The sequence below is a fragment of the Dermacentor silvarum genome, chromosome 9 (genome assembly GCF_013339745.2).
Source record: "Dermacentor silvarum isolate Dsil-2018 chromosome 9, BIME_Dsil_1.4, whole genome shotgun sequence".
NCBI lineage: Eukaryota > Metazoa > Arthropoda > Arachnida > Ixodida > Ixodidae > Dermacentor > Dermacentor silvarum.
The window spans coordinates 87,381,490-87,390,515 of NC_051162.1; the positions used below are offsets into that span (position 1 = coordinate 87,381,490).

General features: G+C 50.2%; 1 long non-coding RNA gene across 1 annotated transcript; it reads right to left on the bottom strand.

Moving 5' to 3' along the window:
- Window positions 1–845: 845 nt before the first annotated feature.
- Window positions 846–4,491, bottom strand: LOC119464835 (uncharacterized). The gene is made up of 4 exons (XR_005194623.2): window positions 4,166–4,491; window positions 2,530–3,476; window positions 2,301–2,448; window positions 846–2,223 (listed from the first exon to the last, which is right to left on the bottom strand). It is a non-coding gene; the product is annotated as an uncharacterized LOC119464835 (long non-coding RNA).
- Window positions 4,492–9,026: the final 4,535 nt, after the last annotated feature.

Genomic DNA, 9,026 nt, shown 5'->3' on the forward strand with positions numbered 1-9,026 from the left:
ATGATTGGTGACGGTAACGCAATTAGCTATATTTCTCCCGATATGTGTGCTCTATACATTTGCACAGTTTAGGACGAAGTGTCTATCGGTTCGGCAGCGCTAGTAGATAACACTGCATCTTCTCGTTTGTCGCTCATGGCGATAAGGAGAGGGCGATGTATACGTTTGAGGTATCAGACGCATGAGGAGTGCACCTATACGCGTAAGAAATATACGTATGAGAAGTCTAATGACTCTGATTTCGCGGACAAAGAGATGGTCGAGCACACCGTCCGTCCTCGCCATGGGTACCACGTCGAGGGAGGAACTCCGCTTTCTTCAGCTTCTCGGCGGCAAGGCTCAGCCAAGGGAGGTCGGATGACATCGCACGATGGGTTACTTGCTTGCGCAATATTGTGTTAGCTTTCTTAGGCTACGACAAGTACTTTCGACGTGCTATGTATGTATGTACGTAAGTATGTATGTAACAAAACGCACTCAAACCAGTTTAAGCGGCAATGCTGGGATGGAGATCCTAGATCATGGCCTCCAAATTTCAGCATGCTGCAAGTATGCTGAAAATTGATAGAGGCATTTCAAATGCAGAATTTTGCAGTGGCTGCACGATCTACTCTGGGTCTATGTCCAAAATGTCATTGCAGCGGGCCTGTAACACCAGTGAGCAGGCTCAATTTTAATTTTCAGAACTGTACACTTCAAGCAACTGGGCAAACAATTGTGTAGGAGGTAGCTCTGACAATCTTGTTCACATAGGGGAAAACAGTGCAAGAAACGTACTATGAAAAAATATCCTTGCTATTTTATTCAGTTCCATGGAATATCGGTGAGCAAATACGTGTCAGAAATGTCCACTAAATCAACACAGGCAGGTAAATTTGCACAGGGCAGTGAACACTCACGTAGAACAAAAGGAACTGTGACAAAACAGTTTGTTGAACACGGCAGGCATGTGTGGTCGTGTTATCCGAAGAGCGATCCAGAACCTGCCTTGACTTGCGAGTGGTACGCTGCTTTATTACCAGCATCATTAATGAAAGCACACAGGTAAAAATGTAAGAGCTCGGTGCCATGCCAGCACAAGATTTCAAAGGATGCGCTCATAATAATAAGATTTAATGCCTTTATTTCAGACCACGTGCTTTATGTTAGGGTACATTGAGGCTGTTTTGCATTGTCCATAATGAGTCACTTGAAAGACCAAGAATATGTGAATAAGGAAAAGATACCAATAGAAATGCATTGGAATACCAAAGTATTTGACAATTGCCAAAACTAAATATGTGAGTGGACCAGTTGTACGTTGCAAGAGTAGCCGAAACAATTTGCAACCATCACTACTGAACATTCAACGAGCTTACTGAAGGATGTCACCAATTGCAAGAAACCAGTCAAACAATTCGTGGATGAATAGGAAACGCACCCCCGCCAGAATGATGTTAACTACCAGATGAAATGAGCGCAGGAGCATACGAACGCGCGCGCGCGCGCGCACGCACACACACACATACGGATGCGCGCGCACACACACACACACACTCATACGGATGCGCGCGCACACACACACACACACTCATACGGATGCGCGCGCACACACACACACACACTCATACGGATGCGCGCGCACACACACACACACTCATACGGATGCGCGCGCACACACACACACACTCATACGGATGCGCGCGCACACACACACACACACACTCATACGGATGCGCGCGCACACACACACACACACACACACACACACTTCCGCAACGCAAACCAGCATCAGTATACCATTACAAAAGCACAGCATGTCAATGAACGTAATAAGCAAGAATCCCCAGATCAACATAATGCTAGAGTATGAGCAGTGTACTACTACGGCGAGCTAGAACAGCATGTTACCTGGGCTTTCTCTACCCACATCATACGGTCAAAGTCATTGAATAACGTGCGACTTCATCGAGTGGCCGTCGCACTGCTATAGGGTGGAACAAACAACTCGAACCGGGATGTTAGATGATCATGTCATGCGACGTTGTGCTGTTTCTTGGGACTTCATAGTTTTGAGGCCTCGTCGAGGCAGAGAAGAACGTGTCCTGCAGCACGACGCCTTCGGGAGCAGCAATGCGATGAGTGGCGAGAGCAACGCCTTCCTCCCTGCGGTCTGTACTTGGTGTCATTGCCTACTACGCTGGTGGGACAGACCTTGATGGGCCGCAGATGTAGGGTTGCAGACTGAAACGACAAACAAGCATCTCATTAATAACCTGTCAGCACACCGTCACAGCATGGGCTGGAAGAACTTGACATACTTAGGTGCAGTCGACGTTCTGCAGGGCTTGGATTGCAGGCATCCTAATTCACCAGGACTCAATAGCAGTGAGGCAGGAACAGAAGTGAAGACACGATCAGCTGCTGGACGACAGACAGGTGTTGAACGTCATCTGCGCGAGACACGGCCTGAAATGACAAACGGACATCTTATGAATAACCTGTCAGCACACCGTCGCAGCATGGGCTGGAATAACTTGATATACTTACGTGCAGTGGAAGTTCTGCAGGGCGGGGATTGCAGGCATCTTCCGTCACCCGGACACAATAGCAGTGAGGCAGGAACAGAAGTGAACACACGATCAGCTGCTGAACGTCATCTGTGCGAGACACGGCCGGGTGCAGGAACTGGGTGCCAGGGGCCAAGGCACAGGTTACATATCTGGATAAAAAAAGGGGGGAGGGGGCACTTGTTAAATGAGGGAAGTAACCAGAAAGCAGGTACTCACCAAGACAAGCGTCATATCGCTGGATTGGGCGGTGGGACCAATCCACGGTGGTTGGCTTGTCGAGCGACGAAAGCACGGCGTGACACAGCAATAGGGACGAGAACATACGGAAGACAAAAAAAAAAGAAAATTGGCCACCCACCACCGTCTTCGCCGCAGCGCGCCGCGCTGCAGACCGTAGGCAACGTCCGTTCTTCTTCTGTTTTGCTGGAAGAAACCTGGCACTAATTAATTCCGGGTGCAATTTACTTCCCCATTTCGCGCGCGCCGACACGCGAATTTGGCGCGCGCCGACACGCGAAATTATGACCGGGAAGCAATAGCACTCGGAATGGGCCGATGTCCGTGTCGCAAACGAGAGAGGACCCCTGCCAGCTGGAGCCTGCGCAGTGCGAGCTACCCTTCCGAGTGTTAGCTAAGCCTAAAGCTACAATCGCCCCACCCAGTCCTCTTCGCTTCCGTCACGACGACGACCCAATGTGGCAGCGGCCTTCTCTTGCCAATCAGTTAAACAGTTAACATTGCCAATTAGTTGATTTAATAACCGCGCCACCCTCACAAGCTAGAATCGCACCTGGTGAATATAACTGCCGAAGATCGAACGTAGCGACGACGGTTGCTCCGTTGTCCCTCGGAGTAGTGCCACGGTCACTTGGTTGCGTTGCACCCCGTCGTACTGACACGGTCACTAGGCCGCACGGGATTCACCTAGGGTGAGGAAGACGAAAAAAATATGTCAACTGCATGCGAGACGTGAATCGTACCGTATTTTCACGTCAATACCGCGAGTGAAGGTATTGGTCCGAGACAACCCCTGGTAGGGGTTGTTTCGGACAGTATGAACTGCCGCCGCAGAATAAAGTAAAAGAATGGGCTCTGGCACTGTCCGCGAGAATGGCATCGTTCATTGTGACACCCACTAAGGTTATCGTACAAACAGCAGCTCAGAAATGGCCGCGACACAATTTAACACAATGCATTTCACGGATTGCACTGCGATCCACCGTGCGACATTGAAGACCTGCACAACAGCGTCTATCGACTTGCTCAGAGTTGCGACAATTGCGCCGTTACAATATTGATGTACCAACAGCGCTCTTTATCATGAGAAGACTGCGCAAAATACACGGGTAGTTAATAGCTTGACAGTGAGCAGGCGAAATGAAAGTAAAAAGCGAACGTTATATTCGTGTCACGAACCCAAATATAAGGTGACGCGCGTTCCATGGCAAGAAATGTCGAGGGTAAAAAAAAAAAAAGAAAACGCGTTACATGCGTGCAAATACGGTAATTACGCAGCAACGTCTAAACTAGGAAATGGCCATCGTGTAGACAGAACAGCAAGAAATGAATACAGGTTACGTCACCCTAAACTATATACGTATATAGTGGCCCACCTTGTTGGTTAGCTTGGAGGCACGTGGCGGCGACAGCTGCTTCGTTGTTCTCCAGTTGATTGGCGCAGTCAGTTCATTACCCAGGCACACACAAACAAAATAAAACTTGACTGCAGGCGCGACTTGAGACAGCAACGGAAGCGTTTGCGTCAAACGTAACAGCTCATGCATGAGAAGGAATGAAATGGCCACCGGGCGTAGCATATGCATTCCAGGAGCACCAATGGGTCGTGCTAGCCGGGTAACCGGGCTTGCAGAAGTTGAGGTCATAATTGGAGTAGCCGCGACGCGAAGCTTCGAGCACGCCTCACCGCTTAGAACTCAGCGGTGAAATGAGTCGGTGAAGTGGTTGTTATGGCGTTTTAAGTCGTCAATCGCTCTTCCAGCTGACACGTCAAATTCAGTATGACGGGTGGGCCTCTCGGCGGCCGCTTCTTACATGTATATTTCACTGACGATTATTAAGTGTTCGCGCATGCGCTACTGCGCCCAGGCGTCTTTCCTTCGTGCGCCGTACACGTTATCGCCGAGATTAACTCGGCGCAATAGTGATGGTGCAAGAAAATATATGAAGAACCAAAGGAAAATGAGCGTTGCAAAAAAAAAAAAATAATCCCGCTTTCCGTAAGGCCCTGGTTTGGGAATGTTCCAGAAGCGTCTACTCTGTTCGACAGCGGTGGGCGTGCCGCGCTGAAGATTTTACGATACCGCTTGCAGTCAAATTGTCTATTGACGGGGCCCGCCGACGCAACCACCACCGCGCACTTCACGCTGCCGACGTGTATGCGTGACTTGCAACTCACGAGCGCGTACTTATATAACTGACGTGGCAGAATCCGTTTCGAGTGTTGCGATTCTTAATCGTGGTAGAGGCAGATAAACTTTCAAGTTAATTTGACGTTTGCTTTCAGGAATCGAGAAAGGCTAGAGTCAGTGTTTTTTTTTTTTTCTCGCAGAGATATGGAGATAGTTCGCGTGAGATTCCTTAAACTAAGACGTTGTTTTCGCATTTCGCGAGTTCTCAAAATAACACTGTATCAGGTTAGACACTGGTTATTCTGTAGTTTACTTCAGCTGATTTTAGAACTCCTCGGATGGTTCTTCCTGCACGCACGTAGAGAGTACCGCGCCTTAGAAACGGGCTGCACGGATCGTTTTTAGTAATGGTATACTATACAGATTTCATTTCTCTTCGACGTAATATGTAACGGTATGTCTAAGGCTGTGTGAGTCTCGCACGTGTATTTAGAAGACGGCAGCATTTGAGTTTCATTTAGTGCGTGGAAGTACTTATAAATAAGCGCGAATCTTCTTGTAGGTTTGAACGCGTAATTTGAGCAAGTTTCTTGTATTCTGTTTCTTTAATGCGCGAGTCGCACGCAAGGGTTCTGACCGCAAAGTGAGAGCGAGTCTCATAGTACATCCCTGAAGTCAACGAGGCTCTCAATGGCACTATTGCGTGCGCTAATAACGGATTTAGAGTACGAACATATTGACACAATGATGTGGGGCTCCTGCACCGCGAGACGGGGCGCGCGAAGGTCGGCGCCATGAAAGACAATAAAGCGCGTAACCTGCTCGTTCTTCTGGCTCGCCATTAAAGGGACGCGTCTATTTTTTTCAAGCTTCTGTCTTAAGCCTACGTTACACTTCTGGTGGAGGTGCTGGGTACATGCTACCGCTTCAAGGTCGAACCCCCTCTACAAGCCCAGCACGAAGTCCGGTCGATGTGACTCTTGTTCACGTACGGACAAGCCGTCGACTTCAAGGACTACCACCTGAGCACGAGCCTCTACCTCATGCACCGTGTCAGAAGGATGAGTACATCAGTTCCTTCTTCCTCAGCTGCACCGACCGAAGTCGTTCTTAACCAGCCGCGAATCCCGAAATCCTTCTATGGGGACACCTTCGAGGATGTTGAAGGCTGGCTCGATCACTTTGAGCGCATCGCCAAATACAACGGCTGGACTCCGGAGCACAAGCTGCACAACGCCTACTTTGCCCTCGAGGACTATGCGCGGACATGGTTTGAGAACCGTGAAGCGGCCCTATCGACTTGGGACGAATTCCGATGGCAGCTAATCAGCACATACGCCAGCCTCGATCGCAAGGAGCGAGCTGAATCTGCAATTCAGGCGTGAGTACAGCGGCCGAACGAAAGCATCGCAATGCTTGTCGAAGATATGTGCCGACTTTTCTGACGCGCGGAACCGTCCATGCCGGAAGAAAAGAAGCTCAGGAACCTAATGCATGGTGTCAAGCAAGAGTTATTCGAAGGCCTGATGTGCAATCCACCAAAGACCGTTGCAGAGTTTCTCGCTGAAGCCATGTCAATGGAAAAGGCACTGCAGCACCGAACAAGGCAGCACAACCGCGACGTGTCTACCTTATCGCGTGACCCTCTCGCTGTACCCTTTGACAATACCGACGCCTTTCTGGAGCTCATTAGGCTTGTTGTTGGAGAAGAGCTCCAAAAGCTTCAGGTGGCTCCGGCATCGGTACCGCGACTCGCTCTGGCTGAGGTCGTCCGGGAGGAAATCAGGCAGGCAGTCCAAGTCCCAGAGCGGAGCGAGACACCACAGCACGAGGTACGGCAGCCACAGCCTCGCATGTCGTATGCCGAAGCTGCGCGAAGTTCTTTGTCCCCGATCTTTTATGGTGTGAGTAACGTCCCGGACTTTCATGGTGTGCCGCCGTTGAACAAGCAATTGGTGACTTCAGGCCTCGACGCACGCCGTTCATGGCTTGCGGACGCCAGGACATCGTTCGCCCCACGATTGCGTGAGCCCCGGTCACTGTCACGAGTCCGAAACAGGTCTTCCCGCCCCCTCTTCAGGCCGATCGTAACAAGGTGTCGCTCACCCAGCCCTGCGACTCAGGCAAACTGAGTCCAGCGACCTGTGGAGGTGAGGTCGCTGACGTTGCGAACGCTGAAGACCCTACACTACGACAACAGCGATATGACGAAATTGAGATGTAGAGAAACCAGTGCAGATTGGTGTGAGTATCTTGCGACGTACCAGTTACCATAGATGACCACGAAGTCACGGTGTTAATCGACACGGGTGCGGACACGTCTGTTATGAGCCAGAATCTCGTGCGTGTACTGAACAAAGTTTCGACGCAGTGGGCTGGAACTCAGATTCGTACTGCAGGAGGGCCTCATAACTCCAGTGTGCCGGTGCACGGCACGAGTCAACATTAGGGGCTTCACGTACGTCAGCGACTTCGTCATTCTTCCCGAATGTTCAAAGGACCTTATACTCGGCATGCATTTCCTTCAGACGAATGGTGCCATCATCGACCTGCAAGAGTCTCGAGTCAGCTTCGCTACTACGCAAGCCATAGCAAACAGGAATGGCAACGACCGTGACATTGCGCTTCGCGTAGCCGATGATAACGTCTCGTTGCCACCCAAGAGAAGCGTGCTTACCGTTGTCCTATGAGAAATGGACGACGGCGCCGAAGGAATTGCTGAGGCGAACATTCCCCTGCTTCTTGAACACAATATTTGCATAGCCAGAGGAATTCTTCAGGTGTGAAACAAATGTTCATTCGTTTTGCTAACAAACCTTGCGCAACGAGTATCGGCATGTACCGCGAGGAACGACAATCGCCTTTCTTCGCGAAATCATTGACGTTACTGACATTGGCACATTGGAAATTGCATCGCCTCAGCAATCGGAGTTACCAAGCCTAAATGAACGGATTCACGTTAATGCTGTTCTGCCAGACCATCAGAAAGACCGTCTATTGAGTCTTGTGAATGAATTTGCGGACTGTTTTTCAACGTCGTCCAAAGTACGGCGCACGTCCATCACAAAGTACCGCATTATTAAGGACGAGTCAGCACGTCCTGTTCGCCAGCATCCCTACAGAGTGTCTCCAGTGGAAAGGGAAGCGATCAAGCAGCAGGTGAAAGATATGCTCCAAGACGACGTGATCCAGCCGTCCACAAACCCGTGGGCCTCCCCTGTAGTGCTAGTCGGAAAGAAAGACAAGACACTACGCTTCTGTGTAGATTACAGAAAGTTAAACCGTGTCACCAAGCGCGATGTCTATCCATTGCCACGCATCGACGACGCATTGGACCTTCTACAACATGCAAAGTTTTTTTCTTCGTTGGATCCTAAATCCGGGTATTGGCAAATCGAAGTTGATGAACGGGATCTTGAAAAACAGCGTTTGTCACACCTGACGGGCTTTACGAGTTCAAACTTCTCCCCTTCGGTCTCTGTTCCGCACCTGCCACCTTTCAGCGGATGATGGATACCGTGCTTGCTGAACTCAAATGGCAAACCTACGTCGTATACTTGGACGATGTCGTCGTGTTCTCGAGCACGTTCGACGAGACCTCGCACGACTCGAGAGCGTCCTCGCTGTGATCTGTACTGCTGACCTCAAGCCTGAAAAATGCTACTTCGGGTTCCAAGAGCTCAAATTTCGTGGCCATGTCTTTGGTCCTAAAGACTTCCGACCAGACCCCGGCAAGTCAGCTGCCGTCGCCGTGTTTTCACCACTCGCAGACAAGAATGTGGTCCAACACTTCCTTGGTTTGTGCGCATATTATAGGCGCTTCGTCGGGGGAATCTCCAGAATTGCTCAGCCTCTGACACGGCTTACACGCGATGATGTGCCTTTCATTTGGGCGGACGAGCAACAGCAGTCGTCCAATGAATTGCGCACACTTTTGCAAGCTGCCCCAATACTTGCTCATTTCGACGAAGAAGCCAGCAATGCGGGTCTCGGCGCAGTTCTGGTGCAGTGGCAAGATTGTGCGGAACGTACTATTGCTTATGCAAGCCGCAGTCTCACCAAGGCTGAGGAAACTACTCAACCCCTGAAAAAGAATGCTTAGCGG